The sequence below is a fragment of the Furipterus horrens genome, unplaced genomic scaffold (assembly GCF_987537825.1).
Source record: "Furipterus horrens unplaced genomic scaffold, mFurHor1.1.pri manual_scaffold_8, whole genome shotgun sequence".
In the NCBI taxonomy this organism is placed as follows: domain Eukaryota; kingdom Metazoa; phylum Chordata; class Mammalia; order Chiroptera; family Furipteridae; genus Furipterus; species Furipterus horrens.
This window is the reverse complement of record NW_028327178.1, coordinates 28,966,870-28,980,586: the sequence shown is the minus strand read 5'-3', so window position 1 is coordinate 28,980,586 and position 13,717 is coordinate 28,966,870. Positions and strand designations below refer to the sequence as shown.

Here is a 13,717-nt window from a genome sequence, read left to right as displayed (position 1 = left end):
TCTAAACCAGACCCTTTAACATCTCATATGTGTGAATCCATCTTGGACCCCCGCCCCCACACAAAGTGCCACAGGGCTGCGAAATAGGTTGCGGATCGCCACTGGTCGCTGGGCAGTGACGACAAAGCGCCGGCGAGAAACATTCCTGTATTTTTAACCAAGCTGGGTTTAGAGCCCAGGATGCAAGGCCACTCTCTCTGTTACTAACCAGCTGCTTAATCTTTCATATCGCTTCACCTCCTGGGCCTCACCATCCTCATCTATAAAATGATTTCTTGCACAAATGTCCCTTTTTCTAAGTATTTTTTAAGTATATTTTATTGATTATATTGTTACAATAGTTCTAATTTTTTCCCCTTTGCTCCCCTCTACCCAGCAGCCCCCTTCCCTCAGCAATTCCCCCCCTCAAGTCCATGCCCATGGGTCATACATACAAGGTCTCCCGCTTCACCCTTTCATATATTCTTCTTCTTTTTTTTAAATTAATTAATTAATTAATTAAACAATAAAAAATAACAATCCCTCCCTCTCAGACGTATTTCTTATAGTGAATGAAACCAAGGCTCTAAGTTGAGTATTACAAATCATTATCAGCGCATGAGACAATCTGTAAAATCCCATGTGGTCTAGGTACGCCTGTCCTGGCACATTTCCGTTTCTGTAATAAACATGTAAGTATGACTTGCCTAGGTTAAATAAAAGTCTGTTTTTCTCATTGCAGATCTATAGGATTTAACATTCCCTGGATGAAGTGTTTGGGAAGCCTTTAAATGCCATAGTCAACTGCCATTTCAAAGAAAAAATAGATGGTTTTGGAAAGTTCATGCAGTTTCTTCATTGAATTTTAGGTGAGTGTGTCTGAGACAAAGAATTTAAGATGGACATTGATCCATGTCTCTTCAAAATGCTTCTCTCCTTGCATGAAAAGAAAATTGGGTTAAATACTGTCAGTGTTTTGTACTTTCAGCGAGGTACCAGACAGTGAAAGACTTAGTTTTGTGCCTTTTATTTATTTTTTAATTATATCATCAGAAACCATGTGGACTATGAGGTGTGAGATACAGTGACGGCCCTGGCATCTCTTACTGGTTTCTATTAAGGAAATGTCATAATACTTCATTCTATGCTAAAGGTCATCTAATTTTTTAAATATATTAACATTTTTAATAACAGATTAATAAGCCAAAATGAGACAAAACCATGTTTTAATGATATAAACTAGAGGAAAATTTGATGGTGCTCATGGCAGTTTAATTATTAACGAGTCTATGTGTGAGAAAAGGCTGACATTTCACAGGCTGCCCATAGGGCGACTTTATAATGCTTAAATTAAAGTAGGGCCTGGTCTAGGTGAGGTGCGGTTTCTAAGTTGTTGTGAATGATTAAGCACACACACAAGCTCACATGTGCACATTAAGCTTTGTTTGGCCTGGCCATTAAATGGATGGATAAGTATTTTTTTATATCATCATACATAATTACCCTTCCATGCTTCAAAAGACATGAGCTTGCAAATTGGTAATTTACAATTAGTCTGCAATACGCCATTGTCGCTTCACAGCAGGACAGGGATGAATAGAGGAATTGAGTGGGGGTCTCATTGAGGAAATTGTGTGTCTTTCCACCTCCTCCTGAGTATGGTTTTCAAAGTGTGACTTTATTATCTACTCTGAACAATGGTGATTTCCAGAACATCAGAATATACCTCTGTTCATAATTCTGAATAAAATAATGCAACTGACAGAGCATTGATCACTGTCTAAATCTAATCCAAAAGACAATAATGCCTCTATACTTTGATTAATTTCAAAATGACAGTGGGTAATTCTCTCATAATTTTAAGGGTGTGTAAATTTGGTTTATCAGGATTGTATGTGGAACTAACATGGTGACTCATTTATTTACAAGATGTTGGTTGAATGCAGTTTTCAGGTGCTAAACTTAGTACCTTTAATAATATCAGTAAATCAATTTGCCTAGTGTAACATGACTCCAGCAGAGAAAATGAAAATCGAAGACTTATCTACTTAACTATCTATTTTCCAATTGTGCTGGTCTATACCTGCTTTTTACCTTCACCTCCATTCTTTGCCCTGCTCATACCCTGCTGGTTCCATGGGAGCTGACCACTAGGGCTGGGGTTTTCAGCCCCCAAACCCAGCCTCTGTTGCCTCCAGCTTCCCCAGTGACCTTGAATTCTAAGTTCCAGTAATATCACCTCTTCCCTTTGTTCCTTGTCTTTGTCTTCATACTGCTGCTAATCTCCAGGTTGATTCACTATTGACAGTTTAGCTCCTCAGTTCTCCATCTGTGTAACCATTTCCCTGAATTAAATTTTATCAGTTTTAAATATTTACACTGTCTTCTCTTTTCTTGGTTAGATCCTAAACAACCAATCGGTACTTCATTCACTTGTCTCAAAATCGTTGGAAGGAAAAGTAAACAGGGATCACTTGTTTCTCCTAAGGAAAAGAAATGATTCTCAGGAAATAACTTTAAGTTAAATGTAAAGTTGGATTTTTACACTGAAAAAAATTTAACTTGATATATTTAAAGACATTCTAAGCTATTCAATGTTGTAGTGTTAATTCGTTGTTGTTAATACAATCATTATTGATATTCCATCTTGCTTATCAAATTGAGATCTTCTGAATTCTCAAATACATACCAAATGTGATTTTTACTTTTTAATATTCATAGTTTATAAACTTCTGTATATATGCTATCAGAACTTCTTCTTAGGGTATCACTCTCATTCCTTCATTCACTCTTAACTCTAGAGCTTCAGATCTATTTTATTATGAATCCAACCTCTCTCTTTCACTAATGGTTTGCTACTTGAAGCCTGATGATTTCCTATGATAAATTCTGACTATGTTGGAAAGCAAAGTGATCAGGATGCTAGTGTCTGTCTTTTTTGACAGGTAAACAATTCACCACTGTCCCAGTGATCCCACTCATGCTAAAAGGCTTCCTTAGTATTAAAGTGGCTTTTCATCTAATTATTTTGGCACTTCATTTAGTTATTTTAAATGCAAGTGCCTTGCTATTTTAATTTCCTTCTCATTTATTTGTGTAGACATTTCCCTCTTCAACCTCTCCTCAGAGGTCATCGTAACTGCTCATCTGTTCATTTTAATGTATTGTGGGTACACTCAAAAGGACACAGTGTCCCTCCTACCAACAATTTTTGTCTGTTCAACCAATGTTGTTAAACCTGCAATGCCTTATTAAGAATTTGTTAGACAATGTGAAAATGCCATTATGAGCAGAATTACTTGGACCCCTTTATAACCTAAAATTAGGAGACACAGGGACGAGTAGCTTTATGATGCAATAAAAAACTGATATTCTCAAAACACATCTTCCACAGTTTGGTATAGCACTGAAAATTCTAATTAACACTTCTCTCCAGCCTAAAGAAATAATGCTTTATAAAGTCATGTGTTTAAAAACACACTCTTGGGGAGAGAAAGATATTCACTAATAATAGATACATCACACATAAGTCTAATGAATTAGCAAGAAAGAGATTCCTGAGACAGCTGTACAAACACTCAACTTCTGAAGACTTAGTACACATAGGTACGAGGAGACTACTGAAATAATCTCACTAGGTTCATAATGTTGCCTGGTTGGTCAGGGGAAGTGCCTTTCATAAAAGATAGCTCGAGCTGAACATATCTAAATGTGAGAGTGGAGGCGGCAGGAGGAAGAGTGGAAGTGTTAGCCCTCGGCACAAATGAGCAACATCATGAATAGAGATTTTAAATCACTGGTGCCCAAAAAGTCCAGGAAAGTGCTTTATCCAAAACGTAGTCATCCTTCTGCTGAATCACATAGGATAATCTGGGAGAAATCAAATGTGTTTAAAGGCAGAAATAATCTGTTATCCATCATTGTATCCCTGGAAACTAGCCCAGTGCTTGGCACACTGTAGATGATCTTAAATAAATGATTAGTGAATAAGGACAAAGGCACATAACAACATAGGCTGATGTTTCCTGAGTCCCTCTTTTGTACCAAAACACTATTCTGTACACACATATACTTCATTTCGTGCTTCAACAACCCTGTGACATAGGTAATCTTATCTCTTTTTTTAGAGATGAGTAAACTAGGGCCCAAAAAGGATAAATAACTTGCCCAAGGTTAAATAAGATGGGGTGAAAATACAAATCCAGACAGTCTAGTCTCAGAGCCTGAGCTCTTACTGTGCTCCACTGTCTCTCATGTAATACAGTCAACAAATAGTTTTAAAACACAGAGGCAACATTGTTTATTATTAACAAACTTAAGTCATTCCAGAATACACCTGTATTAAGAGATCTTGCCAAAATCTTGAATGGCCTTGCTTTGAACACAAATTTCCTCTTTCCACTGTTCCCTCTCTCCTTTCCTTTTAAAACATTACTGCCCAAATCAACTTCCTAATTTACATGCAGATCTTGTTATATCCATTCCTTGATGGTCTGTTCTAAAATTTATATTTTAAATATCCTATTGCTCTTTTAATGCCATTTGATTACTTTAGGAATGTGTAATCTTGAGCCACAAGTTACTTAAACTCTCAGATCATCAGATTTCCCACCTGATAAGATATGTCTAATTTGTTGTGAGGACTAGAAAATAATACATAAAACAATGAAGTGAAGTCCCTGATATATAGTAGGTGCCTAGCCAACAGTAGCCAATCTGACCTAATTACCACCCCCCACTTCTATCTCAAGGCCAGTATTGGCTGCCGCACCAACTGCAGAGCCAAATCTATGTCCTATGTTTCGTAGCGTGTCATAATATAGGCACAACAGACCTCTTGATTCTCACTGCCTTCCTCTCTGCTCGTCTATTGCCTTTGCTAGTTTAGGAATGATCTTCCTTCTCTAAGCCATGTTCTTTGTGCCTTTACTTTTGCTCATGTGCCGGCCCTTCTGCCTAGACTCTCCTCACTGCACACCCCTCTCCAAATGCCCCTCACCAACAAGCACACACACATGTCCCCTTCAGTGACTTGGAATATCCAAGTCATTGTACCAGTTCGGTGAAGTCATTGTTCCACCCTCGTGAGTGCACAGTTATCCGTCTTGTCTGAATTCACGTAACCCTTTGGGTCATTTGTAGAATATCAGCTTTACTGTAGACAACAGAAAGAAACACAATCTCATTCAATCACTCACAGGCTCATGTTGGAATTTCTCATGTTATTTGTCTCTCCTTCCTCTGAAATTTTCATCAAGAACAAGATTTGTTTTGTTTTGTTTATCTTTGTATCTCCTGGACCAAGTTCAGAGTGCTCTCCTTGTTGGTGTTGGATGAAGTACGAAGGGTCATATATATAGATATGCTTGAGGGGTTCCAGTGTGGGGAGGATTTTCACGCTTCAGTCACTACAAGCAGAGTCCATTAGGGGAAGGGACCTTACAGAGGGAACCTGTGCCCCTCTGTGCCAAGCACCAAAGTGTCACAAGCGTCTCTTCATGACCTAGTCTTTCCTATCAGTCACTGGGCAGCTGCTCAGCTAGCTGCCTGCTGAGCACCCCGGCACCAAGGAACAGACAAGAGTCACACACAGTAACTATGCTCTTCACTCAGCTTTTATTGATGCAGGTTCGCTCAAAGTAGAAGATCAACATTTATTAATATCCTACTCACACTCTAACAATCTAAGAGACTTATAATACACACATGGCAGTCAATGGGGGATAAGGAATCCGAGTCCCAGAGTCTCAGTCTGCAGGTCCAGGAGGCAGCATCATCCAAGGAAGGATCTCTGGAGCCAAGTGGGCAGCAGGGCAGGTGAAGTCCTCAGTCCAGCAGGGCAGAGCCTCCTGAGGCCCATACCAAGGGAGATCAGCGTGGCCTGGAGCAACACTCTGGTGTGTGGAGCTCGGCTGTCTCAGCAGTGGTCTGAAACCTGCCTCAGTTATACCCGAAAAGTGGTACACTCCACCCTTCTGGGTCCTTTCGATAAATATCTTGGCACCCCTGTGAGTAGATATCTTAAGTGTGTCCCCTTGCTAGATGTGTCTTAGAGTGACTTTAGCAGTTTTCCTCTTGAACCAAAGTATCATGGCTCACTGAAAGCTATTTTAGTTGACATGAGTGACTCCACTTTGTTTTATATACTTCATCCTATCTTGATCGGACCAATGTCAACTTTATTGGTCCTGCTCTCCACACAAAGCAGATGCCCCATGCAAACATTATCTTATTTAATTTTCATAATAACCTCTCCCATTACCTACTTTGTTCCTCCTTATTTGGATAAGAAAACTAGGGTTCTAAGACTTTAGGTAACTTGCCAATGTCATACTTCTCTTAAGTGACAGAATGAGAATGTTAAGCCATATCTTTTCACTGCAAGCAAACTGTCACTCTAAAAGAGCTTCCAATTTAATCCTATCAAAATATGCATGGAAGATAATGCTAGAACTTTCTATTCAAAATATTTCCTGAGGAGTAAGCTACTTAAAAGTCTGCAGATCTTTTTCTCCATGGCCAATAAGTTTATGTTTAGGGAGATGCTAAAATTAGCACTATTTCTGTGCAAGAAGAGTTTAAAAGATGTAGCACCTTGTGGCTCTGAGATCTATTTATGCAAAACCTCATTTATTGATGTGAGCATATGCCTGGAAATGATGATGTCTAAAACTATAGATGAATAGAATTTTAGAGGTGAATGTTACCTAGAATCACCATGAGAGATGGGAGTTTTAAAGGCAAGGATTCTGTCTCTCTTTTCTTTTTTCTCTTTAAGAATATTTGTGAAATGAATATTTATGACTAATTCTGAAAGTGTTTAAGATACAAAATAAAAATTTCCCTACACATGGTGATACTTTTAGCATTTCTTAAGAGAGTGCATAAATATGTTCTAAAATTTTAATTACACTATTCAAGTACCATGTATAAGAATAATAATTGATATGAATAAAACTCAAATTTCTCAAAAAAGTTATCTTCTAACTTCATTTTAATTATAAAAAACAGTGTTTATATAGAAGGATTTCTTTCTTTTGTTAAAAATTCTAATGATGCTTAGGACACATTTATACCTGTAATGATCATTCATTCATTTGTTTTTTAAATATATATTACACATCTCTTAGGTTCACTGGCTCTGTGCTAGGCACCAGGGAGCCTGAGATAAATAAAGTATAATTATTCTAAGTAATATTCTAGTTAAATTTGCCACAGATTAGAAATCCTAGGCACCAGAAGGGATATTTCAGAAAATCTATCCTAGCCCCTTCTCTTAGTACATTTGGGCTGATATAACAAAATATTAGAGACCAGGTAGCTTATAAAAGAAAGAAATTTATTTCTCACAGTGTTAGAGGCTGGAGCTACAAGACAAGGTGCCAGCATGGGGGTGTTCTGCTGTGACCTTTTTCCTAGGCCATAGCCTCACACATGAGGTGGAAGGGGTTAGGGAGCTCTGTGGAGTCTCTGTAAGAGCACTAATCACATACATAAAGATCCATGCTCATGACCTAAGCATTTCCCAGTCTTCACCTCCTGATACTATCACACTGGGCATTAGGGTTTCAACATATGAATTTGACAGAGACACAAACACTCAGACCATAGCACCCCCCTAATTTTACATTTGAGCAAGTTGAGGCCCAGAGAGGTTAAGAACTACCTTGATAATTAACAACAAAGCCACAACTAAGACCGAGCTGAATCTCCTACCTCCTAGCTACTTGCCACCATACAAACAAACAAGTCAATATTTCTATATTCTTGATCTTACTTTCCCCCAAGAGAAGTTTTTAGTCTAAGGAGAGAAGGCCGGGAAAATAAGATTGGTTTTGGTTTTACTTATAATATGTAGAGGTAGATTTACTACTCGCCAAGTGCCTTTTGAGAATTAAGCAAATATCAGGAGCTTTGCTAGGTGCTGGACATACAGCTAAGCAAAACCAGAAATGCCTTCCTGGCCCACATGCTGCTTACTGTTTTGTGGGCATGACTGTGAACTGTGAGTGTTTGATTGTGTGTAACCCAAACTGCCCTTTAATGGGAGTATCAAATAATCCAGGCAAGACAAGCATGATGTGATGCTAAAAATGACATCTAAACTGACTGTAACATAGTTATTACTTTAAAAAATGTAAAACAGTCTGTTCCATGAATACTTGATATATTAAAACAAAAAGTATATCTATGTCTCTGGTCTACTACTGTTATATAGATAACTTGTTAACAATACGGAAGTGAAAAATAATTTTTTAAAGTATATAGGCATATGTACACTGCTGTGTCTATTTTTGAGTAACATAGGTATACAGTATCTTAGAAAAAAAAAAGAATTCCATTCACATTCCTAGCTCATGTCTCTGCCTTGTAGAGTTGTCTTTTGTTGGTCAATTGCCCCCATTTTTTCCCCAGAAGAGTTTGCATAATGCTATTCATGTTTATGTAAGTATGGTTTTTAAAACTGTGAACAAGCCAAGAATGGATGAGGCAATGTTTCCCTAACAAAAACTAAGGATCTTGGTGGGTTCACAAAAGTTAATAATAAATGTACTTTACTGTAATGTTATTGTGTTCATATGAGTGACAATTTATTGTTTTAGCTTGTATTTTAACCATCAGTTGATTTTTGTATAGTTCATTTTAGCAAAATCTTAAACTTTAAATCTGATGGTTTCAAATTACTGAAGCAGAAGAATAATGTAGCTCTCTATTCTGTTAATTCGTAGCAACTCTGTACCAGTGGGATACAAATTTTACAGTGATTATGTATGTTTATAATATGCTTTCAGATTCAGGTAAATACAGGTAATTTTTTGTTCAATTCCAGGTGCATAGATAAGGTGGCTGTCTTTTTCTAAGAACAGGTTTTTATTATTATACCATCCCTTACTAATATATATCAACTCCAGTATCGCATGGTTCCCCTTCTGAAATTGAATTTCTTCACAGGGTTGTAACATCTACGAAAGGCACATTCAGAGAGGAAAAAAGCCATATTACCATTCCAGATAAAGCTACATTCTTCCCATTTAGCCCCAGCAAATGAATCTCTCATGACTGCAGTTCAGTAGACTAGACCCCGTTATATACTGCCACAGACTTAGTACCCCTTAGTTCACATACCTCCTCCATGGCCAAGGGTGCCCCCACAAGTAAGACTAAGCATGCCACTCCCTGAGTCCCTGGCACATTTCCACGGCACCTTGAATTCTCTTTTGGCAAGAAACATTTGTAAACACTAAGCACAATGATGTAAAATACCCTAATATAAAAACCTTCCCATTCTCTCTTGGATTCTCCCTTCCTGCAGTACAAGGAGTGAAAGGGCCTAAGAAGCAGTGCTTGTAAATCTCTGCTTAACTCAGTCCTTAACAGGAATTCCTCCACCTGATAAAAATGACTGGCAGTTTTCTTATTGCCCATCTCTGAGGCTGTTGTGTGTAAGACTGTCACCTGTAAGCCCAAAGGCTTATCAGTACAATATTATTAATCCACTGTCTGAAAGATGCTTAAGGCCCTCATGTTTTGTCATAGCTAATACCAAAGATAATAATCTAGTTCAACTCATGATTGCCATCTCATTAAAATATTCAGATCCCTTTCATACTCACAACTGAAGTTTATGCTTAATGTATATACCAACTGCAATAAGCTGTGATTGCCTATTAACCGGCAGAGATGTGTCTGAGAGTCTGAAGAATATCAGTCAATAACTGAAACACTGACATTAGTTTCAGCTGGGTGACCCAAGCTTTAATTCTGCCCTAGCCACCCCAGATGTTTCTAATGGGCTGATGAAACATGGTTTTCTCAGAAGTAGCTCATTAAATCATAAAAATAATTTGCTATGGTCTGATAGCAGTCCAGAGAATGACCAGAAATGCAACGGGACTGAACCCTAACTTCTTTCATAAAATTTTTACAGAATTCAGAACAAAGAGTCTACTAGGACTCACACTCCCAAACAGCTTTTTCCAAATGCTTATGATTCTCATTGTTCAGTGTTTTTAGGAAAATATTACAGCGTTTACTTCATTCTTTGATAGCGTAATCTTTTTCAAGTTGATTTTTTATGGATTCTGAAACGTTTTCCTCCTTTTTGAAAAACCATTGTTTTAAAAAGCGATGTAGAAAGAAGCAAAGTAAAAATGGATAGAGTAAGAGAAGTTTTAGCTGGATGATGAAATTAAATTTAAAAAATAATAAAAGACCTGATTCTTACTGAGGAAAACACCAACAACTCAAAGTGCATCCTTTTAATGCCTTTCTGTTCTAAACAGTCTCCTTGGTTGTATACCCAGGCTTCAGAGTGCAAGGAGGAAATAGGCCCCTTGTTAAAGTATTTTACTCAAGCAAAGGGAGAGGGAGACATCACATTTGTATGAAAACAGTAATGAATATACTATTGGGTTGAAAGCAAAATTCGCATGAATTGTTAAGGAGAAAAACAAAACATTAATTCAGCTGTCAGACCCTCTCCTTTATGTCCCTCCATTACTTCCCCTTCCCGTGCCCATCAAGATAGTACTCTAGACAAGATACACATTCCAGTGTTTGGGGAAAAAAGGATGGTTTCTTATTTAAATAAGAAAAATATCACTACTCATAAAAAATAAATTAAATAAATAAATAAAATTAAAAAACCCATGTGTGTGCACTCTGCCCTACATATAAGACAGAGAGAAAATAATCCAGCACCATTTCTTGAGAGGTGTACAAAGCCCTTTCCGCTTGACTCTAGCCAAGGGCAATTTTGCCCCCCAGGAAGCATTTGACAATTATCTGTAGAAACTTTTGATTGTCATGCCTCAGGGATAGGAAGTTTGGAATGCAATTAGCATCTTGTGAATAGAAGTCACACTGCTGCTAAACATCCTACAATTCTCAGGGGTCTCCTAAAGGAAAGAATTTATCTGTCCCAAAGTGTCAATAGCACCAAGGTTAAGAAACCCTACTCTAAAATATTTAGGACCACAGTTACTCTGTACTGGATTTCACGTAAGGTATTTTCCATGTTACCTATTTAATACTTACCACCTTTCCATTAAGGAGGTACTACTATTATCCTCATTTTTAGATGATGCAATTAAGGTTCAGAAAGGTAACTAACTTGCTTAAGGCCATGCAGTCAGCAAGTAGTGGACCCTGAATTCAAGGTGGATGAGATGTCAAGAGATCATCTCCTCTCAGCTCACTATGCTCCTTTGTCCAAAAATATTACATCAGCAGCCCTCTGCATCTCCAGAAGGTCCCTAGTAAAATGCAGATGTGCCATAAGAGCATGCTGGCAAGATAGGTGATCACGGCTATGCATCCCACCAAGGGTCTAGAGTGAACTCACTGGCTTCTAGGTGTGTGGATTGTTAGAAAGGAGCCAAAGCGTTCCTGAAAAAGGAAATTTAACTTTTAAAAGTCCCTATTTGGAAGATAAGTTTGGAGGGGAAGATGTAATTTTAGGACTGGACTTAGAGCATAGGAAAGGTCAAATTGTGCACCAAAGCTTTGAGGGTATGAAATCAAGAGCGCTGAGGTAGCAGGCAGCGCACAAGGATGCAACACCCTCCGTGCCGTCGCTGCCCCTCCGTGAATCTGAGGCACTGGAAGTGCCTGGGCAACAGAGGCAGGGACAGTGCAGCAGCCCCGGGAAATGCTGATAATCACAAAACCAGAAGCAGACAACCCACTTTGGCCAGCACTTGCATACAAAGGACCCCATTATCTACAGCCTGTGGAAAGACTACAAAAGTCCATTTTCAGGGAATGATTTTGCTTCTTGATTTGTGATTCCTTTCACCTAGTCCCATTGCTGCTTTCAGTGCTTCTGGTGATGGTGCGCTGAGCCCTGCAAACGATTCAGGCTCTTCTTAGGCCTTGACTCACCACTCAGCATGTGTCCCAGCCATACAGAACTATTTGCCATTTCCTCATGTACCAACATTCTGGTTTCCCTCTGTGAGCATTGTCTTATCTTGTTTTGTTTTGCTTTGTTTTGTTTTGTATTTACCACAAGCTTGGTGACTTAGCAGATACTTACTCCCTCATAGTTCTGGAGGAAAAACAGTCTGAAATCAGACTGTAGGCAGGGCCATGTTCCTTCTGAAGTCTCTAGAGAAGAATCCTTCCTGCCTCTTCCTAACTTCTGGGGGCTCCAGCAATCATGGCTTCCTGGCTTGTAGCAACATCACTCCGTCCTTTGCCTCAGTCTTCATGTGGCCTCTCTGTGCCCTCTCCTCTTCTTACAAGAATACCAGTCATTGGATTTAGGGACCACCCTAATGCAATATGATCTCATCTTAGTCCTTAACTAATTACATCCCCAAGGACTCTATTTCCAAATAAGGGCACATTCTAAGTTTCTTGGCAAATATAAATTTTTGAAGGCCGCTGCTTGTATTAGTCAGAGTTCTCCAGAGAAATGGAACCAATAGGATATATATGTAAAGAGATTTACCCTGAAGAATTGTCTCACACAATTATGGAGGATGAGAAGGCCCCAGAGCTGTAGCTTGAAGGCCTAAGAACCAAAAGAGCCGATGAAGTAAGTTTCAGTCTGAGTCTGAAGCAAGAGAAGACTATGTACCAGCTCAAAAATATCCAGCCGAGAGCAAATTTTCTCTTGCACAGAGTTTAGTTCTATTCAGGCATTCAGTAAATTGGATGAGACTCAGCCACACTGGGGCAAGCAACCTGCTTTACTAAATCTACTGATTCAAATGTTAGTCTGAACCAGAAACATCCCCACTAGCATATCCAGAATAATGTTTAATGAAATATCTGGGCACCTCATGGCCCAGTCAAGTTGACACATAAGGTTAACCATCACACTGCATAGTCCACTACATTCCCCTCCACAGATTTTCCTGCATATCTTACAGGAATCATTGGCTATGGGATGGCAATAGCAATGATTGACTTAGACCGATTTTCAACCTTTTTCATCTCATGGCACACATAAACTTATTACTAAAATTCTGCAACACACCAAAAAATATATATTTTGTTAATCTGACAAAAAAAGTAAGTATAATTTTGATTCATCTACACAGACAGCTGTGTTAGCCGTTGTCTTTTTTTTTTTTTTTTTTTTTTTTTTTTTTTTTTTTGACAATCTAAGGGAAAAGAGGTCAGTGCCCCTGACTAAAGCATCAGGTATTGCATGTTTTAAAGCCTGCCGCAACACATCAATTGAACATCGCTACCTTAGACTGTAGTCATATCCTTCAGAAGGGGTCCCATATTGGGTGCTTCCTCCCAAACCACCATATGGTAAAACCAGCTTCCCTAGAGGTAGGAGTTCTTTTTAACCTGGACCCTTCTTCCCATGTTCATAACTTCAACACCCGTTCTCCCAGGGTCTAATCCCCACACCCTTCCCCGTTCAAGTTAATAACTCATAATTTTCCAACTGTACAACCCATAACCAACACAGCATTTTTGGGGTGGCTTAATTTCTTTTCTCTGCCTCTCTCTTCCAGGCTAGGCTATAGATAACTAATAGGTTCATTAAGCTATATTTTTTTAAATGGCAGGGACAATCTGAAAGATAGTCATGAAGCCTGCAGCCTCCCTTAGAATATGGGACTGAAATTTTAAAAGAAATAATCTGTTTTTAAATTAATCTGTATATTTACATGGAAGCAGATATAAATATGTAAATACAAAAAATATTAACTATAGTCGGTGAAATTACAAATGAATAGAAAATATTTTTGCTCATTTTTTATTTTTAATCTAT

At 38.4% G+C, this 13,717-nt stretch overlaps 1 protein-coding gene across 2 annotated transcripts in view; it reads left to right on the top strand.

Annotated features, from left to right (window-relative positions):
* DTNA (dystrobrevin alpha) overlaps positions 1–13,717 on the top strand; it is a 271,240-nt gene that overhangs the window by 65,751 nt on the left and 191,772 nt on the right. For both annotated transcript variants that reach the window (XM_090285660.1, XM_090285659.1), the window contains exon 2: positions 722–848. The gene's annotated coding sequence lies outside the window, so the exon portion shown is untranslated. The remainder of the gene's footprint in view (positions 1–721; positions 849–13,717) is intronic.